The sequence below is a fragment of the Diabrotica undecimpunctata genome, chromosome 7 (assembly GCF_040954645.1).
Source record: "Diabrotica undecimpunctata isolate CICGRU chromosome 7, icDiaUnde3, whole genome shotgun sequence".
Classification (NCBI taxonomy): domain Eukaryota; kingdom Metazoa; phylum Arthropoda; class Insecta; order Coleoptera; family Chrysomelidae; genus Diabrotica; species Diabrotica undecimpunctata.
Window position 1 is genome coordinate 130,606,019 of NC_092809.1, and position 25,460 is coordinate 130,631,478.

General features: G+C 31.0%; 1 protein-coding gene across 1 annotated transcript in view; it reads right to left on the reverse strand.

The window, feature by feature from the left end:
* Nucleotides 1-25,460, reverse strand: part of chas (chascon) — a 380,862-nt gene that overhangs the window by 305,035 nt on the left and 50,367 nt on the right. The gene's annotated exons all lie outside the window — the stretch shown is intronic.

A 25,460-nucleotide genomic window follows, 5' to 3' on the forward strand; every position in this document is an offset into this window, starting at 1 on the left:
ATTATAAAAAAAAGATGGGGAAATAAATCCAATAGTTTGGCTGGTGTAATCTAAATTAAGAGATTGTTTACATCGTTTTTCTTGGAAAATAATTAATACTTTTCCTAGTTGTTTCGTTGAGGGCTATAATGATTGGAGACATTTAAGTCAGGTTATAAAACGACATGAAAAATCAAAAAGTAACATTTGTAATAAAAAATCTTAAATTGAATAAAAAAACCCAATTTCCTCCAAAACAACAACTGAATCACTATATCAGTTGTTGTTAATCAGAGAAATTATTAAATATGGAAATAGATAGATTAGTTTTTGTTTTAAAAATTATAATTTATGTGGTAAAATTTTCAGTTGGCCAAAATTTGAGTTTTAGGGGTGAAAATAACAAGATATGTGAGCAAGAAAATGAAAATTTAAAAATTAATTTAAACAATTGCAAACTTTAATGATACAATATCCGATCGCATTAATAGGATTAAAATTACTCCATCAAATATTTTTTTATTATTTTAGAATCGACTCCTGGTTTAAGTCATAAAGACCAATTTACCGTTGTAGTAAGGTTTGTTTATGAAATAATAAAACAAAGCGAATCGAAATTATGAAGCATTTCTTAGGATCCGTTTTAATATCAGATTCGACAGGATAAGGTTTAAACAATGTTTTATTACATTTTTGGACACTCCCATTTGTTTGGGGTATTTAAGAGGACAGGGCTACAATAATGGCCGAATATTAAGAGTCGCAATAATGGGTTACCAAAAAAACATTCTTGAATTAAATCCTAGAGCCTTTTACAAACCTTGTGTAGCCCATAGCTTAAATTTGGTCATTATTGACGCTGCAAAAGCGTCTTTATAAATACAAGTATAAACAAATACAATTATAAATACAAGTACAAGTTTTTTTTGCTATTGTATAGAAATTTACGTTTTTTTCTAAATCAACTAAACTTTGGCGAGTATTAAAAGATGAAATCCCAACTTTGACACTAAAACCTCTTTCTAGTACTAGATGGAAAAGCAGAATAGATGTCCTTAAAGTTCTTAGATACAATCTAGAAAAAATATAGGACGCTTTATACGGGGGTCGGCATAAGTCAGGCAATGCTTATAAGTCGGGCAATGTCATGATAGCACATGATCGTTGAGTAGACGCGTTTTCAGAATAAATAACCGATACAAGTTCACGCTTCAAGAAAGAGTTTTTTTTTTGTTACGTCGCGTCGTATCTTCGTACAAACGCGAATTACGAAACTGTGCTTACCGAATTTCAACAACAATTTTCGAACTCGCTGCTACCAAATCTGTGGTAGCGTACAACAGTGTGGGTGTGTAAAACCGGACTCTGTGGTACCTCGGATGCAGTCAGGATGATCCGCAGTTCCAGCGTTCCATTTTGTGGTCGAATAAAACAACCTTAAAGCTGAACGGTACGGTCACTCGGCGTAACTACGGCATCGGCATGCAACGCACCCTCCGAACTGCAATTGAAGAAGAATTTGAAAATCTTCGTGGATAGCTTTATGTGCTTCGCCGGACCTGTCCTTCCATTGTGAAACGTTGCAGTAAATGCGTTGTTCAGGATGGGCATCAATTTGGACACTTACATTAACCCTTTTTCGAATCCTCTTTGTAATTTCTTTGAATAAATTCATTTTAACGCTGCATTTTTTCTCTTAATGCAAGTTTGTTGCCTGACATGCCGACCTTTTTATGCACGACCTCTTTATTCTAATAAAAGATTTATTTATTGCTACATTATTACATGGTAGGTATAATGTGTAGGTATAACGACTAATATTGCAAGTAAAGTGATGCAGGAATCTGATGCTATAATACCGAATATTATTTTAATCCTGGAGCAGATATATTTATTTAATATTAGATCAAATGAAGTTTTTAGCGATATTTTAGAAGAGGCCAAAAAAATGCTGAAGATATCGATTGCGACCCTTCGTTTCCACCGATTAATATAGTTAGGTCTCGAACGAAAAAGCGTTTATTTGACTACGAGTGTAAAATTGAGGCTCAAAAAAATTTATCTGACCAATTTACAATTAATTTTGACTTAGTTATATTGAACATTGCCTTCAGAATTGGACATCAAAATTGCAAAAAAATGAAAATATTGTAGGTCAAATTTATATGATGAAATTGACAATTTTGTACCCTATATTGCCCCTGGAATTGCGTTAATTATTTATGCACCAATAATCTCATCTACCTATTTTCAAATTTAGTAATTGCCATACGAATTTTCTTAACATTACCTGTGACAGTAGCTAATGGGGAAAGAAGCTTTTCGAAACTTAAAATATTAAAAAAATATCTACGCTTCACAATAAAATGTAAAATTATATTAGATATATTAAATAAACTCCGTATGCTTCTGGCAATTTTGTTTTTTTTTAACGTTACGTTATTTTAACTTTTTGATTTACAAATGCTTATAAACTTTCTGGGAAGGTTGGGTTTGGAGAGGGCGGCCATATTTCTCTCGCATCCGGGTGGCAAATACCCCCTAGGAGAAGCCCTACCTAGAAAAATAGAAAAATTGGTTTTTTATTTGTAATTTTTTCTTCCAAAAATAATTTACCTCTTTGACCTAAATATAAATATAGAGGTTATTATTATATTTTCTTAAGTGTACAATACATCTAGATTCAAACCAGCATCGATAAATAAGACACTTAGTTTCTGATTAAGTGTCACAGTTACATTGGTGAATATCCTTGGTGTTTTATACGAATTAATTTCAATAATGAATATTGTTTTATTCCATTTTTATATAAAGAAACTACAACATTGTCTTGGTTTTTCAATGTCATTGTCACGATATGTAATCGCTAATTGCTTACCTCACATTCATTTAGACAAAAAAACCAACAGACTATTAAATAACATAAATGTTACAAGGTAGTTAAAAATATCTCCGACCAGATAATCAATCTACCGAGGAAGATACGAATCTTTCATCATTTGGCCGGCGGTTATATTATCTAAATAGTAGAAGAATTTTCGTGTAACAATCATTTAACTGACCTGGGAATTTTAGAAGTTGTTTGATGTTTGCCTTTGTGTTCGTAATGCATTGCGTAATAAGTTTTCACGCAATTCATATTAGACTAAAACGCCTAATTTACAGAGACATTTTTCATTCTTGAGAAGTATGACTAATGAGATGATTTATGATGTTTTTAATGATAATTCTTTAACCAATGGTTTTATAAGGCTATACAAACTGTAGCAATATCATATTTTCTATAAAATTTGTTTTAATTCATTTACAAATTTGAATTGATCTGCCTACATTCTCCTTGCTTTCTAATACGTGTAAACGATTGTGATTTTGGTTTCTTCGCTGAATCACTTGTTTGATCTCAAAACAAACTCGAAAACTCGGTTTCCTGGATTTGGAACGTATATTTTCTAGTAATCTACAATTCAACAGTTGTAAAAATTTGACAAAGGTCAATTCTTATTCGGCTCAATGTTTTCTGCAACTAATTATATGCCAACAAAGAAAGCATTTTAATTTCTGGCAATTGGGCTTAAGTGCCCATCTAGCCAGCAGCAAACGTTCACCTGCCTTAACCTATTTCAACTAAACTAACTACACTGCTACTCTGGAAATTAAAAAGAAGAACTACGATGGGAGAGGAACTAGGATATTTTTTCGCACCTCACGATTCACGGTGACTCACAGACAGAAAGAGTAGACCACGGAAAGTGTAGGTAGAAAGGTAAAATATTTAGCGATTCAACAGAGGTAGCGAGCTTAACACTTACATTAAAGTTTGTTACACATTTTAATAAACTTAAGAATAATTTTATACACCTTCTACATATTTAATGATAGTAAATGAAGTAGATTTAAAGGAGGGGTATATGTTTGGTAATAATAAACTATTTATAAGTTAAGGTTTAACAAAGTTCGGTGTTGACTACACCGATTTTATATAAGTGTTGAGGGAAGCTTGCATGTCCGAATTTCAGTCTACAAATGATCACAAATATCTAGTAAAATCATAATCTTGGTGCCACAAAACTGTCCGAATACTTGGATGTAACAACTCCTATTTTCCTTTAGATATGCTGTCCAGTTGTAACGCTTTCTTTGGTGAAGGAATCTGCAACTTCATTGCCATGAAGTCCTATATGAGCTTTTACTATAGCTTATTATAGAATGCAGAACCGCAAGGTTTAATAATATTAATGGCTTCTGCAAAAAAAATGGAAGTATTGTTATTTAAAAGGAAAAATAAACATACGCAAACTGACACGACTATACACAATTCATCATCCCATCCTATTCAACATAAATTGGCAGCCCACCAGAGGTTGTTATAACGATTAATAGAAATTCCCATGTCAAAAAACAACTTCAAGATAGAATAAAATATCATTAAACAAATAGCAGCAAATAATGGGTACAACGAACAAACAATAAATAAAATTTTATATCAAAAACTACATAAGAACGCCATGAAAGTTCCACCACCAGAGAAAAAGTACCAGTACCTTCCGCATGATAAATAAATATACAGTTAAGATATCAACAAAAATATTAATATAATAAAATTAAAATTAAATAAATATTAAGAGACAAACAAGAGCCGAAAGAAAAAGCACTTACACAATGGTGTATACAAACTTAAATGTGTAGCATTTCTAAATTCGTTGGTATATATTGAAATCCCCTCCTATATATTAAAACATCGAAGTATATTTTTAGTGTATTTCATTTCCTATCGTACGTATTAAGGCATCGAAGTATTCTTTAAATTCTTTTTGCGTCGCCGAGGTCGATAATAAACAATTTTAAAGTTTGTTTATATATTACAGATGTGTATTTCCTTGGTATTCTTTGATCCAAGCCGCTTTTAGAATATTTTGCATTCTCATTCCCGTTTAAGTGTTTTGTTTATACCAAGTTGGCCGAATGAATTTTAAACATTTTAGAATTTTCCTTCTAATTCGAAATGGTTTTTCCCTATTGTTTTTTTTTTATCTTAGATAGTGAGGTTTAGTAGTATTGTGGTAGTTAATTATACAGTTTTAAGTGAGGTTTAGAAGATGGGCCATTGAAAGCAGACGTGTTTAATTTAGTCGGAAAAAATCGGCTAATTTGTTAAAAAAAAGGCGATTTATACTCAAAGTAATGTGTCAGTTCAAATAAGAGTAATCACCGGTTTTTGTTGTAAGCCGTTTCTCATCTGAGATATTTGTAAAACGGCGTTTACAACAATTTTGAAAGATAACCATATGTTGCCATTATGTTCAGTTGTACCTGTTCCAGTTTTTTAAGAAGCCGAATCCAAAGTTTGCGTTCCATTGCCCCAACTTTCAACCTCAATTTGTTTAGTCCTATACCAGTTTGGAGATGAATTTGTTCCTATGGCAGAGAGTTTAATTTCAGTTTCTAACCCCAGAAAATTTAAAGTAAGAGTTAGTGAAACCCAGGTAACTTTTTTTTGTTTGAAGTTTTATTGTATTTTTTATTTGAAATTGTATTAATTAAAATTATAAATGTAGGGTGTGGCCATATCTGTCATATTATTTGTTCTGTTTTAAAATTTAATATTGACATCTGACAGCTAGCTTTATTTTTTTGGCAGTTGATAAATATCTAATCAAATTGAGATCTTTGTTTTTGTTTTTAGAAAAAAGTTAACCTCTATGTATGGTTTCATTTAAAGATATTTTTTTATTTGTAATCAATTTATTTCTGCTACAATTTGTCGCCCATTAACAATTGTAAGTTTTGTAGTATCTCCAACTTCTAGAGTTTGTAAACGGATAGGACATAGTAGGTCTGTTTTTGATATTTTGTTATTTTTTGTATTATCTATATTTGTAACTGTTTGTGGTGAAACAACAATAAATGTATATTTTTTTTCCTAAACCATTTTGTTTATTTATTTTAAAAAAAGTTTCTTACCCCTTTTATTTCATTTTTGTAGTTGCTCCAATCTAACCTCCTTGTCATTCACTTATCCACGACCCAGTTCTCCAAATAAACCCTGAGAGCCGTTTGCAACAGTTTCGTAAATTTTGCTTGAACTATCTCTAGTTTAATAACTTCTGTCCCCAATTTTCAACCCCCTATAATAATACCCTATGTGGTAGGCAAAATATTCGGTACAAATGTGGCAACTGCTCAAACACTTACATCGGTTAAACTGGTAGAACTTTTAACAAACGGATAGCAGAACACAAAATGGCTTTCAATTGTAGAAAAACAGATTTTACGTACGCACTTCACCTTCTAGATCATAATCATGATTTTAATGATCAATTTCAAATTCTTTACATTCAAAATAAAGACCTTAAGTATATTTTTTAGAATCTATGGAAATTAACAAATTAAAAAATACAGACACAACTCTAAATGGCCAACTTAAGACAAACAGTTCTCCCCTCTTCAATTTGTTTAGTTGAAGACTACTAAATGTAAATGCATACCAAAATAAGATCACTTGAGAAAGGCACAAAGTTTTGAAAACAAAAGTTTTCACTGTTTTATTGTTAGATAAAATGAATTTCCATCACGTTAGATCGAATCCATTACTTATTTTAGTTTTTTCTTAATATATTCATCCCATGAATTTCTTCTCGATTATCGAGAAACGATTATACTAGAATCGCATCCCAGTCCAGTAGTTTCATGGACAACATTATGACAAATTTTTCTGAAACTATCTACAGAGTGGGCGTATTTGAACCTTGTTTTTCTGACCATCGAGCTTAATTTTTATTTATTGACTCTTAGTATAAAGTTGTTGACACTTATCAAACATTTCAACGGTTTATTACTTCTTCTGGTTTACACAAGCTTAAACGGGCGCTAGCTAGTACAAATATGGACTTTTTCTACGATATTAATAATGATCCTGATTTTTTAACAATCTTTCTTACCGAAACTTATAACAATTTAATATTAAAGCATTTTCCACTAAAAAAAGTACGAAAATTCGCTGAAAAAACACTTGCAATGGTTTAGTAATGAATTAAGGACTTACAGATCCAATCTTTCTCTTATTAAACACATTGCAGATGCCACTAAGGATCCCGATTTGTTCAAAGGATATAAACAACAAAAAGTTGAATATAATCGGCAATTAAAAATTGCTAAAAAGTCAGCTTACTGTAATTTTATTACTAATTCCAATAATAAACCTAGAGACTGCTGGAAAATAGTAAATTTCGAAAGAAACTACACAAGATCAAGTTCGATACAACCTGATCTACCTCCAGACGAAATGAATCAATTTTTTACTACAATTGCAGAGAATATAATTACATTTCTTCCCAATATTAACGTCGATGACCTCGTCAATTATAGAAATTATCCTTTTCCGATCAAGTCCTTTTTTTTCGTACCGTTCTGGAAGAAGAGGTCTCTCAAATAATAAAGTATCTTAGTAATTCTAATTGTAGGGACGTTCACGAAATTAATAGCAAGATTTTAAAAGAAACTTACTAAATAGTTTTAACACCTTTCACTCATCTTATTAATTTAATTCTATCAACTGGAGTATTTCCAGAAGTACTAAAATACTCAAAAGTACTAACAATCTACAAAAAAGGTGATTTCTCAAAAATTGACAATTACATTGTTTCTACTTTTGGGAAAGTGATTAAAAAGGTTATTAAACGACAATTTTATTCCTATTTTGAGTCAAATAATTACTTTAGCAACTCACAATATGGATTCAGAAGTGCTCGTTCTACTACGAACGCGGTATTTAATGTTGTGAGCAAGGTGATTGAGGGGCTTGAAAGCGGCAATCGCATAGCAATTTCTCTTTGCGACTTGTCGAAGGCTTTTGATTGCGTTTCACACGACATTTTGCTTCACAAATTAAATTACTATGGAATCAGAGGTATCCCTCTTAAGCTTATAACTTCTTATCTATGTGGCAGACACCAGGCGGTAGTGTCTAAAGGTCATCTCTCCGGTTTTCTACCCGTAAAACATGGAGTCCCGCCAAGGTTCGGTTTTAGGACCTCTTTTGTTTATTATTTATGTCAACGATCTGTCTAAATTCATATCTCTGTACAAAACCATACAATTCGCAGATGATACGACATACGTTTTAACAGGAAAAAATAATGATGATTTAAAAATGTCTCATGAGGAAGTTTCTACTAAATCTAGCTCATGGTTTGCTGCAAACAAACTAAAACTTAACTCTGATAAAACGCAAAATTTGGTTATATCTGCAGGTAATTTACACAATGATCTAGTTAACAAAGAGACTGTTAAACTATTGGGAATAACCATAGATAATCGACTAAACTGGTCGGCTCATATCTCACAACTTAAGAAAAAGCTATCAAGTTCATTATTTGTTATTCGCCAACTAGCAAGGGTTGTCAACTTTGAAACATTAAAATGAGATATTATTCCTTATTCCACTCTCATCTAAACTATGGTGTAATTATATGGGGCAATTAAACAAATGCACTTCAAATTTTTAGAATGCAAAAAAAGCTGTCAGGATTTTAGCAGGGGTTAGTTATCTAGAACACTGCCGACCTTTCTTTATCAAATTCAAAATTATGCCGCTACCTACTCTGTTGATATTTCAAGTTCTAACTGAAATTCGCAGAAAACGTGCCCATTTAATAAAGCAGTCTGATGTCCATGTTCACAATACGCGTAACTGTCACTACCTACGAACAAATCGCTTTAGATTAAGTCTTTCAGAAAAAATAGTCTTAATTATAACTATTACAATATTTTACCAAAAAGTATAAAACAGCTAAACTGTAATAGTTTCGATAAGGTTATAAAAAAATATCTTCTAAAACATTGTTTTTACTGCTCAGAAGAATATATGACTCATTGCAGAACATCCACTGAACTGCTTACCGTAACTTTGCCATAAATGTTTTTCTGTTTAATATGTGTTCTTGTTTATATATTTAAGTACCGTTTTATATTCTTTTTTTAATACTTAGTATGTTTTTTTTTGACTTGCTACAAACAATATTTGTATTTGTTATATAAATACTCTACTCTACTCTCTGCTACTAATTATTTTAACATATTTTCCATTGTTCTTCCATTCTTGGTTATGGGCGCAACATAAACAGCATATGCTATTATTAATTTGACCTTCTCTCGTTATGTTTCATCTTGAGATGAAACAATGTTAGCAAGAATGCAAATCTTTCTCTTACCCCTTTACTTATTACAAATTTTCCCCTTTGGGTTTTATATATTACTACGAACCTGCCGAAAGGCACATGTGTAGACCCTTGGTATTTACTATTGAAAATTGTTTACAGTTGTAGATATATTTAAAAGTCAAAGCCATAAAACACTATATCTTGGCCTGCACTATACTGCCTAAAGCTTTTAAATTGATTTCCCTAGTTCACATCTGCAGAACAAAAATTACTTGTTTTGTAACAAGTCCAAGGTTTATGGCAAATTATTTGGTATTACTAATTTGTTCTGGTGTAACTATCTCTTATAGTTATTCTTTACATACCCGTGCATAGTACAGTATAACATGATAATAATAGGGGATGGGGCGTGAAGCTTTCCGCGATAATTCTCTTATGCGATGTATAAAGTATAAGCCCTCGTTTACTCTGAAACAGTTTACTCGACATTATGTTTGATCACAGTTCTTCGGTGCCTGCATAAGCCAGCTTCTAGATATTAATTTAAAAAAAAACAAGCCAATTATTAAAGCACCAATTTTTATAACGACATTTGTTCGGAAGTAGTGTAACGAGAAACTGACAATTTTAGTCATTATTCGTATAACTTGTTCCTTAGCATAAGAAAATTTAAGAAAATATAAAATATATTGACCTTCCTCTACACGTTGTTCCTCATAAATTTATTAACTGCCACAAGTAGTCTTTTAAAGTTTTTTTAATTAAAAAAAGTTAATTCCTCTTTCAATCTATTTACACTACAAGTAGACAAATAAAGTGTTAGATTTGATTACTTTACTCTAAGTTCACTCAAACAAACTAATATAGGAACGAAGAAATAAGACCTAAAAGACGTTTACATAACCTTAATATGCGGGTATTCCACCTTATGTTAAAAATCTACAGTTTATTAGGGCTGCAGTCAGTAGGTTTGGCCAGGATGTTATAGAAACACTCTTTTGACTTTTGGTCGAGCTTTCGGAATTCTTTTATTCCTTCTTCAAGACACTGTAATTAGAAGAAAGTGTAAATATTTACAACATATCTCAAATTGTCATTACAACTTACTAGTCGTTGAGATTATTTTTGTGAAGCTGCGACACTCAACATTAAAAACACACATATAAAATATAACATTTAAAATAATGGACAATATACATTTTAAAATTTAGTTGGAAAATTAAAATTTTGTTAGTGACATTTTTTCATGGTGTGTTTTGACTGATCTATAGAGAACAGAAAAAAAAACAAAAAAAAACAAAAAAAACCAAAAATAGTGTGATTAAACAGTAATTAGGAGTTCTTGCTGTTATATTAATGGAAGTAGTATATTAAACCTGTCTTGATAGTAGGCAACATGTTTTGTATGCAGGTGTATTACGGTGTGTATATGTAAAAGTAAATCTTTATTTTATTTTTGATGTTTTGTCAGTAAGTAACAATAAATGTTGCTCAATTTATATATGTCTGACTTTTTATTTATACAAGACGTATTAGATTTTATGAAACACATTTCCAAGAAAACACGTTGTGAATGGTTTTTTTCCTTTGCCAGAATACAGGAATCTTCGAAATTAAATTCATGTTTTAAAGTTAATGCATGTTCTGTGAGCGCACATGCGTTTATCTTTTTGGTTTTTATGTCACTGCGGTGTGATATTACTCTATTGTGAAAATTACGAGATGATTCTCCGATATACACGTTTTTGCAATTGGCACACGGTATAGAATAAACAGCATTTTATATGTGTGTTTTTAATGTTGAGTATCGTAGCTTCACAAAAATAATCTCAACGACTAGTTAGTTGTAATGACAATTTGAGATATGTTGTAAATATTTACACTTTCTTCTAACTACAGTGTCTTGAAGAAGGAATAAAAGAATTCCGAAAGCTCGACCAAAAGTCAAAAGAGTGTTTCTATAACATCCCGGCCAAACCTACTGACTGCAGCCCTAATAAACTGTGCTGTTTGTATATTTATATATATATATATATATATATATATATATATATATATATATATATATATATATAGTAAACTCTTAAATATTGGGGAAATCTGCAAGAAATACTCTAATGTGTATCAATTGTTTCGCCGAACGTTTTCGCCAAAGAGAATTAATTTGGCTTCTTCAGGGCTGAAAGAGAATAAATTATAATTAGCTACCATATATTATCTATTAAAACATTATTGATCTTACCGTAACTTAGAATTGTAGAGTTAGAATATTAAAAAACTTTGCTAGTAACATAGTGGTGTTTTTTGTTACTATGTGCAAAAAAAAGTTTTTTATAAGGATTTAAATGTATGGTAGCTTCGAACTTGACACGTAAAGGCTTACCCAAGGTTAATCGAAAAACCCAATGCAACTACATTTAAAAGGAGGTAATTCTTTGAAATGTCGGCAATAACTAAATTTTTGATTTTTAGATAGTTAAAAGTGAGGTTCTGTTTAAGCCAGAACGCAAGCGCTGACAACTTCATTATTAGTTCGTATGAATCTTTATGTCGTTAAGGTTCATTGGTAAAAAACGAATGAATTTAAATCCCAGTAAAGGGAAATATTATTTTGATTTTCTTTATTTAATTATATTATATTGTTCATGTATTATTGAATCTTATTGAGACGTATCTAAGAAAAGCAAGGGAATGTTATATATTTTTTGTTAATGAAAATTAATTATAAAGGTATGTTAGTTGTTAATGGATATATCAGTCAAGTTAGTAATCTGTGATATAGTATTGTTCTTGGTATCTGATTTAAGTAACAGGTGGTATATATCGCTTAGATTCTTGATGTCACTCTTAACATTAATGGAGAAATCGTTAAGGAAAATATAAGACATTTCAATGAACTCTCTTTTAGATTAATTGTTCTCACGGTGGAGAATTGTGGTGTTAGTATAGTCCATGAGATGACCAGTGGAATGGACATGTTTGGCTAATGCACAACGGTCAGGGTGAAGTCGAGAATCACTTTTGTGTAGTGTAATACGTGATTTCAATAATTGAGATGTTTGACCGATGTAGGAATTGTTGCAAGAGAGACATGGAATGTTGTAGACAATATTACTAAGCCTATCTATGGGAGTCTTATACTCCGTATTACCGTTTTTATTTTTATTTTTATTTTTATTTTTATTTTTATTTTTATTTTTATTTTTATTTTTATTTTTATTTTTATTTTTATTTTTATTTTTATTTTTATTTTTATTTTTATTTTTATTTTTATTTTTATTTTTATTTTTATTTTTATTTTTATTTTTATTTTTATTTTTATTTTTATTTTTATTTTTATTTTTATTTTTATTTTTATTTTTATTTTTATTTTTATTTTTATTTTTATTTTTATTTTTATTTTTATTTTTATTTTTATTTTTATTTTTATTTTTATTTTTATTTTTATTTTTATTTTTATTTTTATTTTTATTTTTATTTTTATTTTTATTTTTATTTTTATTTTTATTTTTATTTTTATTTTTATTTTTATTTTTATTTTTATTTTTATTTTTATTTTTATTTTTATTTTTATTTTTATTTTTATTTTTATTTTTATTTTTATTTTTATTTTTATTTTTATTTTTATTTTTATTTTTATTTTTATTTTTATTTTTATTTTTATTTTTATTTTTATTTTTATTTTTATTTTTATTTTTATTTTTATTTTTATTTTTATTTTTATTTTTATTTTTATTTTTATTTTTATTTTTATTTTTATTTTTATTTTATTATAGCTAAAGCAGAAAACATTGCCCTGGTCTCAAATGGGATCATCTGACTGGAAAAGTTTAAACAAACTTTCCTTGTAATTTTGAATATTTTAAACGCATAATTTTTGTTACACACTCTGTATAAGTTATCTTTCAATCTTCTAACACGAGATAAAAACGATTTTTTGTTTCATTTTTTGTGAGCTAGAGTTGCTGACAGTCTCTATAGGTTTTATTTGTATATCCACACTATTAGTATACTTTGTTTTTTTTTGAGGAAATCTAGTTTACCTATAAAAATATCAAGATTTTCCAAAATTGGTAGAAAGTATATTTTTAAAAAACATACTTTCTATAACTTTCATCTTCTTTCTAAGAATGAACGGATAATTACACAAAAAAAAAATGAAAGAGAATTACGTTCAGATCAGGGACCAACGTATAAATTACTTCTAGAACATGGCTTCAAACACATCCAAAATCAATCTATCAGCAGGTGATCTAATTCATGTAATGCATTAAACAAAAGATTTTGAAGGTTTTATTCATATCACCACATTAGAAAATAATTTAAATACCTGCTAGAACAACTTGTACTAGAATATATACATAATATTAGCGGGTCCTAATGTCTATCAATCTTTACACATCCTGTTTCATAATGTAAAACACGTATTATAATGAAATTAGACCACTTTCAGTCATTGACATCAAACAAAACAAGTTTGGAGATTATGGTGACAATCTCGCTAATCTAAAAAGATAAAAATAAGGTGTATTTTTTATGATCTTTAAAGTAATTTTTTATTTATTCGTTATAACATTTGGTCACTATCCTGCTGTATATTATTAAACTATTAGTAAGTAACAGATTTACGAACAGAAAAAAAAATATGATTTTAGACTTGCACTATGTAGACATATTTTTACTAAAATAATATAAAATAATACATTATAAATAAATATAAAATTTACTATTTTTCTTTTTTATTTAGAGGCTCTTTTTATAAGTAATATATATTTTATCCCTTCCTCTCTCTCTCTCTCCCTCTTTCTCTCTCATGCATGTATTAAACAGCATGTTATGCGCAATTCCGTCCCAGGAGCGCAATTCAACAATATTGGCAATATCATTTTAAAGTCGTCTACTTTAAAATGTATAATGTCTGAATTGTCAATATAAATGAGTCAGATAAAATTAAATTATTAGAAGAATTTTGCACTAAGTAACAAAAAAAAGCAAAATTTGTTTAATTTACTAATGTTTGTAGTTTGAGAACGATTTCCGAAGTTGAAATTGAAACGTCAACAAAAGTACTTTAACCTTTAATTGTGGCTTATTCCCATTTAAATAGTAATTACTTTAAAATGCCACAAGAAAATAGCTTCAGAACAATATCAATGTTCAATAAAATTTGTATCAGCTGGACGGTAAAAATTCCATATCTTTTGATCCAAATGTTCTAGATTTGGCAAAAATCAAGATGCGTTTAAAAGGCAAAGAGTGCAGTTTTGTATTTTTCCGAGAATAAACTCAGTTTTTATAAAGGTATCAAATTAAGGAAAGCATCAATCGCAGAAAATCACTTGAATTCAATATCTCATTGAGATTAAGATATGATTGACTAAATGGAAACGTATACAGAAAATTTTACAGACGAATTAACACCAAAATTCTTAAAAGAAAAACTTTTAAGCCAAAAGCAAATCAGAGGCTTAGAATGAAGATCTTTTGGACGAAAAGGTAAAAGTACTTATGAGGTGACATGAACACTTTAGAACGTTACTTCTTCTTCTTCTTAACATTCCATACACCAAAGTGCGTAGGCGACTATCTCATTACTAGAATTCTGTTCTTGGCGGCGTGACACAGCTCGCCTGTATTAGGTATTCCTGTCCATTCTTTAATATTCCTTAACCAGGATAATTGTTTGCGGCCGGCTCCTCTCCTACCTTCGATCTTCCCTTGTAGGATTAACTGTGGTATTTCATATTTTGCTCCTTCCAATATGTGCCCAAGGTAACCAATCTTGCGTTTTTTAATTATTTCAAAGAGTTCTCTTTCCACGCCGGCTCTCTTAAGGACGTCATCGTTTCGAACTCTATCCACCCAAGGTATGCGTATCATTCTTCTCAATGACCACATTTCAAATGCTTCAAGTTTGTTGATAGATGCTTTTTTCAAAGTCCAAGTTTCCATGCCATAAAGCAAGATGGACCATATGTAGCACTTGACCATTCTGTAGCGTATTTCTAAATTTAGGTTTTGATTACATAGGAGCGGTCTGAATTTCACAAAAGCTTGTCTTGCCATTTGTATTCGGGTTTTTATCTCTTGTTGTGGATCCGATTGGTCATTGATTGTGGTGCCAAGGTATTTAAAAGTTTTCACGCCTTTTATGCGATCGTCACCTATGCATATTATCGAGTTTTCTGGAAGGTTTCTGCTAATGACCATATATTTCGTTTTCAAAATGTTGATTTTGAGGCCATACTTTTTACCTATGCTATTCACCCTATCAAGTAATAACTGCTGATCGTCCAAATTATCAGTTATAATCACTGTGTCGTCCGCATAGCGTAGGTTGCTTATTGGTATGCCGTTCACGTTAATGCCTAATTCCGTGTCTTCTAATGCTTCCGCAAATATATTTTCAACATATAAATTAAAAAGCATCGGAGAGAGTATGCAGCCTTGGTGGACACCTTTCCGGATTTCAAATTCATCCGTATATTGGTCTTGATCAATCCTCACCTTTGCCATTTGGTTCCAGTATAGATTCTGAATAATTCTGATCTCCTTCTGGTCAATGTTGGCCCTATGTAGTAGTTCCATCATGATATCATGTTTAACATTGTAAAATGCCTTCTCGTAGTCGATGAAGGTGAGGTAGACATCTTTTTGTTGTTCTAAACAGTTTTGTATTAAGGTGTTCAAACATAAAATTGCCTCTCTTTTTCCTAGTCCTCCCTTAAAACCGAATTGTGTTGACCCGCTAAGTTCTTCTAGTATCTTGTACATTCTTGAGTGTAATATCCTAAGGAAGAGTTTCAGCAAGTGACTCATTAAACTGATTAAGGGGTGTTCATTGCATTTTGTGGCATTAGCTGTTTTTGGAATCATTACAAAGGATGACTGCAGCCATTCTCTCGCGGAATGTAACCAGTATCATAAATTCTATTGAACAGCTTTACCAAGATTACGATATTCTCCTCGTCTAGTAGTTTTATTGCTTCTATATTAATTTCATCTGGACCTGTCGCTTTATGCATCTTTGTGGTTCTAACTGCATATTCTATTTTACTTCGCATTATTGATGGCCCTGATAAGTTTTCGGAAGGAAGTTTGCGCGTTGGTTGTATTGGTCTTTCGTCATTAAAAAGTCTTTCTGCGTATTCTTTCCACGCCATTGCTATCTCCTCTTCTGACTCTATGTATTCGTTTCTGTCGTTGCGTATTCTTGTTCTGTGGTGGCTTTTGTGTATATTCTAGAACGTTACCAATTGAAGAAAATAGAGTTGAGGGTAGATATCCTATAGAGTTCGAGCACGAGAAGAACCACCAACAAACAAATAAAGCAACTTAGTCTCTTAGCATTTAGCCCCATGCTCTTCAATTTAATCATGGATGAAATCATCAAAAGCGATAACAAAGGAAAAGGATACAGAATGAGACACAAAGAAATAAAAATACTCTGTTACGCAGACGAGGCAATATTGATAGCCCAAGATGAAGATAGTCTACAAAGACTGGTCCACAGATTTAATATAACAGCAAAAGAATTTAATATGACATCTTATCTCAGATAACTAAAATAATAGTATTTAGAAAAGAACCAACCAGATGTAAAATAGAAATTGATGGGATCAGTATTGAACAAGTAATGGAAATACCTGGATATACCTGGGACTTACAGCTATGGAGACCTGGACAAAGAAGTGAGAGGTCAAGTACAAAAAGCAAATAAACTGGCAGGATGCCTTAATAACACTATATGGCGAAACAGACACATTAACACCGAGGTAAAGTAAAGAATTTATAAAGCCAGTGTAAGACCAATAATGACATATGCCTCAGAAACAAGACCCGACACAGCCACAACGCAAAGGCTACTGGAAATGGCAGAGATGAGAGTACTGAGAAGAATTACAAAAAATACGCTGAGAGATCAAAAGAGAAGTGAGAACATTAGAAGAAAATGTAACGTCCAGTGTATAAATAAATAGATACAAAATAGAAAAAAGAATGAAATAACCACATATCACCAATCGGCAGAAGAAGTATCGGACGACCTCGCAAAAGATGGAGTGACAACCTTCCATTAATCCCCCAATGAACAAGCATAATTGCTTATAAAGAGGAAGAAGAAGAAGAAGAACTTAGTCTATAGGTAAACACGAATTACGTGGATAAGACAACCTACCAGCAGAAATATTGAAATTAGATGGTCAAAAGTTCGTAACTCTCTTCCATAAGCTACTGACATAGTTATGGCATGAACCTACTCTACCTGAAAAGTGGAATTTAGGAATTATATGTCCAAACACAAGAAAGGAAACATGTTTGACTGTTCCAACTTTAGAGGGAATTCTTCTTAATACGACATACAAGGTTTTTGTCCCTAATACTACACAAATGACTGGTACAATACTCTGACAATATCACCTGAATCTACCAACGAGGCTTTTTAAAAACCAAGTTTACCACTGATTACTATCATTTATTAGATAAATATTAGAAAAAAACAACCGAATTTCACATAATACTGCTGGTACATCTTCGTGGACTTATAATATCATTGGCAGCTTATGATACCACTGACAGGCCACAATTATTATATTTGCCTATGGTTGACTTTTCAATTACAATTTCAATCTTTTGAATTAAAATAACAATAACGAAATGTAAAGTGTCGAATGTAAAGTGCGCGCACAAGGGTCTCTGTTAATCTCTCTGAACCTTTTGAAGTGATAAAGTTACGCCAGGGAGATGGCAGAATTAACTAACAGTGACGCAGATATCGTTAAAATCATTAAAATAAGCCGTCACAAGGTTTTGAGGCAGGCCAAGGCTCACAAAATATGTAGCGTCATCTGATAAAAGCAGTTTTTAATCAGAAATACATATTAAAGTTTCATTACACACACACCAGAACTCTGTAGATTACGCCTTGTATATTTCTGCTTATATTTTATTCCAATATCATACATTTTATCTAAACATACTGAATGAAAACAAAATTCCTAATAGATGTATATCAGTAGATCAAGCGCGACTTGCATACCAATAAAATAACTTTCAACAGCGTCACATTATGTGAAATGTTTTATTTGATTTTAATCCATACCATATCAACTAAGTTACATAACATTCACGTTTGTCTACACTTGAAAAATAACATTAGCTAAATGTACTAGTATCGTAATTTTGCATCTCAACATCTAACATGCTATTACCTATAAACAAACCGTAGAAGATATTTTATCTTAATACAAGTTCCTTATACTAACATAGATATATAGTAATTTTAATGACCAATATTACGGGATAACACAGTTATGTATAGATTTTCAAAATAAAATTTATATTTATAATCCTATTCGTTTTTTGGCATTGGGGAACATTTCATTATTTCTAGAATTAACTTTTTGTATATTGTACAATAAAGGTTTGAATAAAGGATTACAATCATATCGTCTAAGGTTCCATCAGAGCACAGATTTTACGTATACACATACAGATATACAGGGTGTGGCATTATTGCGAGCAAGTCCAATTACTCATTTGTCGTAACATATACGAAAAAAAATTATTTTGGTAAAAGTTGGAGAATAGAATACTTCAAATATACTGGGCCACCTATATTGCACTCATATTGACAGGTTGGAATACTTTTCTTTTTTAAAAGAGCACCCTGTATATTTTTACTTTTGAAGATTCTTCTCGGTGTTCTCGTTTTTGTAATATAAGGTTTTGCAATGTTATACGAAGTAGTTTACGAGTAGTAATTAGTAATAAGCAGTTAGTACGAAGTAGTAATGGCAATTAAAAAGCTAAAATTTAGAAAATCAGAAGGAAAAGATGAATTACAGCTAAAACGGGAGAATTAGGAACGGAAGTAATGCTTAGAACTTGCAATGAGATCTGGAATACCGGAAAGTGGACAAATGACTGGGGTAAACTCACGTTTATTCCCATATATAAAAAAGGTTCACCGACAGATTGCAGTAATTACCGTACAGTAGCATTGATATCACACGCGAGCAAAGTACTTCTAACCATCATCAATGAAAGACTAAAATCAATTATCTTATCACAAATTCCCCAAGAACAATGCGGATTCGTCCCAGGCAGAGGAAAAAGAGAACATATTCTTAATATTCGTCAAATTATCGAAAAATCTTAAGAGTTTAACATAGAAACATATTTATGCTTTGTTGATTATTCCAAGGCCTTCGATGTCGTAAAATGGGATAACATGTGGCATATACTTAGAGAAATGATTACGCCAGAATATCTAATCTATGTATTACAAAAACTTTATGTAAATAATAATGCTAATGTAAGAGTTAATAATGTGGTTTCGAAAAACTTCAAATTAATATCTGGAGTTCGACAGGGATGCATAATATCCCCTAATCTATTCAATACATATAGTTAACATATTATGCGTCAAGTTTTTGACGAATGGCAAGGTGGAGCAACGATAGGAAGAAGAAAAATCAAAAACCTATGTTATACTGATGACACTGATATATTGGCGTCGTCAGCAGAAGAACTGGAACAAATTATGAATAGGCTAGGCACGGTGAGTACGAAATATGGTTTGAAAATAAATATGCAGAAAACCAAAGTGATGATCATCGGTGGAATCAGAAACAACCAGGCAGAGATAAGAATCGTGGAAGGTTACGAAGTGGTCAGGCAATTTAATTACTTAGGCTCCGTTATTACTAACAGTTCAGGATGCGAAGACAAGATCCGTCGACGCATCACAATGACCAGATCGGCAACAGCCAAACTCACAAAAATTTGGAAGAACACTGGCATCACAAAAAACACAAAATTACGCCTTGTTCGAGCATTGATATTTTCTATCGCCACCTATGCTTCAGAAACTTGGACAATAAAAAAAGCCGATTGTTGAGCATACCATGGACCGCCCATCGCACAAATAACTTAATTCTAGCAGAACTTAACATAAAAACTAGACTGATCACAACTATTAACCAAAATATACTGAGATATTTTGGACATATAACTAGAAGAAGAGAAAGCATGGAGCGAATGATAATTGAAGGTAACGTAGCGGGTAAAAGATCCAGAGGAAGATCTACAGTACGATGGTCGGACCAAATAAAGGCGAATATTATAAGAATAAAAAATGGTTAACAGAAATTAAAATATTAAACAGTTAAAATATAATTAAAAGAATTGAAATGGTTTCGGTCATGACTAAAAGGTTCGGAACCATGCTAAGTTACACGTTGGCTGGTAATGCAGATCCAATGCTTACCGACGCTATGCCTGGTCTATGTCGACGCATGCGCAGTGTGTCTGTCTGGTTTGGGTGGCCCATACTCTACTAATAAAGTAGTTTCAAAGATAATTACGTTTTTCTTTGTTAATTTCGTAGCAATATCATTACCCCACAGAATTGTAGTGATTTGACATCAAAAACCTATTTATGTTTTACGATTTTTAATATAGCCTCTTATTGTACCAAATTAGTAACATAGCGAAATATTTAATTTTGGTATACATGATTGGTTAAAACTTGGAATGAGTATTTTCTGAGTTTTCTTAAATCGAACACCCTGTATTTTAATATTGTAATGCAATGTTATTTTATGGTACTTTATTATTTATTAAGCATCCCTATACCTAATTGCCTTCATTTGTGAGTTATTTGTGATTCTTTGAGCCAAACATTAATTGCAACATCAATTAGATGAAATTTTATTAGGTTGGTCGTGAAAATATTTAATGAAAAATAATTATTCGAAAAAAACAATACCCAATAATCTAGACTGATGCTTAATTTGTTAATATTAGATGAGATATCAAAATAGCTAGGTAAGTAGGTAAAATTTTTGGTGTGTACTTGTAAAAGTATTAACAAAAACTTGCTTAAAAGTTTGACATTCAACCTCGTATTTTTATGGTTCCTGTTGCTTTACTACTATCACTAACACGAATTTTTCTAAGCAGGAAGTTATTAATATGGTTTTGGTACTAAAAGAAGAAAAAGAATATTTTATCATCAACAGTTCCCTGATAGACGGCAACCAAGAAGAACGGTTTCAACGGACCGGACACAGAAATTATGAAAAAACTAATCTACTTTTAAGAACAAAATCTATTGCAAATAACAAAAATTAATTAAATGTAATCATCAATGTTACTGAAAATCGGCATATTTGTACAAGGGAAATTGTAAGTATCAAATAATTACCTCCAAATTCATTCAAAATGTTTTACTTTTTACTGGTAGGCGAAAGTTCTTAACAGGGTGCATTTTTGGTCTTAAATTGTTAATAGTATAACTTAAAAAGTCCACAGAACCCACTGCAGGAACCTTTTGCTCTTCCATCCATTTAATGAACTTGTCATATTCTTTTTTATAAGCATCTTCCGATTTTTGTGTTATTAACCGCGATTCTGATTTACTATTTAAGTAATCAATGTTAGAACTCATTTTTAAGCAATATGCAGTAAAGGAACCAGTATGCAACGGAAGGTATACTGATGTTCTTCACAAATTCAACTATTTTACATTATTAGCTCATATTTAAATTTTTTATAGTCATATATGATTTCAAAGTGTACCAATACAAAAAAAACACTTAAAGTATTCGTGGATAACTGGTCTTTAAAACACTTGCTCTTTTTCGCGCGGGTTTTAAAGACCTCAATATCCACTTATCGTCGGCGATCTGACAATACCTGCTAACTTACATTTTTTTTCAAAACTACATACGTTTGTTATGTCTAGAGCTTCGTACAAATGAATCATTTATTGTAATAAAATCTGCTGTCTTTTAAATACAAGTCTGGGGACTTATATTACGGTCTAACAATACCTACTCATAACAAAATATCAGTTTAGTGGCGGCAATATCTGCTATCTGTCAGTTTGTCTACTGTCTGCACATTACACAAACACATACTTAGGTTAACATTTTGTCCGTTAGAAAATCATCGTGTATTCTATTAGTTAACTACTGAAAATTATACATACTCACTCAGTATACATTTAAAAACACTGTGGGGTAAGTAGGTTTGATTAACTATAAATATAATTTTAACTAAAATGTTTTATCTAGTGCGACGTAGATAGCAGATATTGCAAAGAAAATGTTACTATTTTAATTGCATTTAGCAGCTTCTGCCTTTATTATATTAAGTTAGACTTAGGAAATTAATTTTTTTTAAACAGTTTGGATACATAATTAGAGTAAGAATTACAGTTTTATTTATTTTAGAATAATACCTACCATGCTGTCAACAGCACAAAAAATATACAACGCTGCTATCAAAGGCTCATTATTAGAGTCTTGTGAGGAACCACAAAATATTACCCCGACTAACTGCAATGTGTTATCAAAATCTATCTGTACACAAAATCAAGACGAAGAAGTAACTGATATTATTTACAATCAAACCACGGTACAAGTCAATGAAAAAGTTATTTCTTGGCTCCGTAATAATAAAATATTTGAAAATGGGAATACTCAAATCTTAAAAGAACTTACCAATGTAGACATAAAAAATATTCCAATAGTAATAGTGACTAATAATGAACGAAGTGATGAACTATGTAGTTCCAATCAGGACGGTGATTTGATAATTCAACAGGATAATTCTGTTTTAAAAACACAAAAAATCGCAGAGCCTTGTACTAGTTTAGAGAGCAGAAATGTAGTTGAAACATCAGTTTCTAATTCAGAAAAACCCGAGTAGAGGTGACTCAGATGAAAACACAAAAACTACAGAGTAAATGCTTTTGAAGACAGTAACAGAAACTTAGAAATATTTTTCGAGAGTCTACCAGAACAACCTTCACAGGTTACAATGTTAATATGTTAGAAAAGATACAAACAAACTGTATTTGGAACAAGAATTTACAACAATAAAACAGTTGCCTAATCTTTATGTTACGGTTTGCAAAGAAAAACATGTACAATTCGCGGGCATCAAAAAATTTAAACAAGTGTTTACGGGTATGAATCTTGCCTTATTTTCCCCCAAAAAAGATCGTTGCGACTTAGGCATTGAACACGAAAAAAAATAATATCGACGAAGCGGTATGGAATAAACATACTGAAGAGAAAAACAGTGCTCGAAATGAACAACATGAAGATAAAGCTAAAGCTCATAAGAAAGAATGTATTATGCTCTGTATGGACTTGCAAGCTGTAAAAGTAGCACCTTCACTAAATTCCACTAAAATATACTTCAAAACAAAGTTGGGATGCCACAACTTTACCATATATAACACTACAACTCATCAAGCTACTTGTTACTGGTTTACAGAAGTAGAGTGCGGTTTGCAGCCTTCCACTTTTGTTTCTTGTTTAATGGATTATTTAGAGAGGCACTGCTTGAGAGAAAATCTACCTATCGTAATTTACTCAGACGGTTGCACATTTCAACCGAAACAATGTTATGGCAAACGCACTTCTTAATTTTGCAGTTAAATATAGAGTTTCAGTTACGCAAAAATATCTTACCAAAGGTCACACACAAATGGAATGTGACTCTGTACATAGCTGTATTGAAAGAAAACTAAAAAACAGGGTTATTGAGTTACCAAGTGATTATGTTAAATCGTCGAAAGAGGCTAGAATAAAACCTGATCCATATGAAGTTATTCAACTAAGTCACGACTTTTTTAAAGATTATGCCAGATAAGAACTGCCGCAGTACTCCACAATCAAACCTGGTAGAAATAATTTTGTTGTAGACATTAAAGCTTTATGGTATAATCCCGAAGGAATAATTCAATTTAAACTAAATTTTAACGAAGAATTTCAGCATCTTCCTGTTAGACCCAAAAACATTGAAACCAATATAGATTACCCAAAGCTATACAACAATCGTTTGGCAATCACTCAAAAAAATGGCTTCACTTACAAGATTTGAAGAGTGTCATATTACAAGAATGTCACATGTTTTACGATCTTCTCCCATATACAAAAGAAAATTCTCCAAAAGGCCAAAAGGAAGAAATACAAACCCCACATCGAGCTTCTAAAAAAAACCAGTTCAAGATAGAAATAGTACCTAAACGATATTTTAATTTTATTTTTGTAACTAGATAGTTAAGTTTGAGAAATCATTTGTAAACACCATTTAACAGTTAATAATAAAACATATAAGTATCATGCAGTATCTGCTAACTCTAACAAAATCTGTGACAAAACCTGCTATCTGACATTATTTTTAATATTTTTAAAAAATTAAACTAAAAATATGTAGAATACCTGTATAATAATAAAATCCTTAAACTGTGTATAAGGTCAGGTGAAAACGATTTTAAAATTGGCAACGTTTTTTTTTTACTCCCTGTAAAAACTAAGTTTTCGCATATAGCAGGTCGTATTGTGAGATCGCCAACGGTATACTTTATTTAGTACTCGTATACTATAATAGAAACTATTAGGGTTGCTGTTGTGACTGAGCGTTGAAATCATTAAGATAGTCTTCAATATAATAATTTTAAATAAAGGTGTACTAATACTAGGTGTAATATATTTTATAGATAATATTTCCAAAATTACATGATAAAACATATTTTTATGAAAAAAAAATGTTATACTACTTATAATTACTTTTTATGCCATTTGGCAGAACATTTCAAATGCCAACTAGCCCAGTCTGGTTAAAAAAAAAGGTGGACAAATGTTTCGCAGATATCTGAAGCTTTTAAGACATAGGTGGGGGATACTAGATGATGAAGAGATGAAAAGATACTCCTAGTTTTACCTTGCGTTGTTTTTAAGCAATAATTTATGGTCAAAATTTGATTTTTTGTCTATAAATTTTTTCCCTTATATTTTAAATAAACAATATTTATGTCATTTTTTTATGTCAAGAATATCTTTATTTTCCCGTTTTTTTTAATCAAAATTGATAAATAATTTACAGAGATATTTGCAAAAAAGCAGTTTTTTTGCACTAATTTATAAATTTTATTAATTTTTTTTTTAACAAAATAAAATGGTACTAATACATTTAAACATCAAGGAATTACCATCTTTTAGATTTGTGCGAAATTTCCCCCCGATCAGTCAAATATTTTATAAGTTATTAAATTTGTTTATCCCTGAGGCTAATTATTTAAACTATTGAGCTTGCCCTATGCATGATGCTAGACACATTCAGCAAATTTCATAGGATTCTTTAAGACTTAGACTATCTCAGAAGTTAAATGCATATTGAGTTTTCATCGAAATTATTTACAAAATAAACGTTTGAAAAAGGGGTATGTTTTTTACTTATAAACAATTGTAATAACTTCTATATTTTTCAAGCTACAGACTTGTACGTACAACCATTGGATAGCTG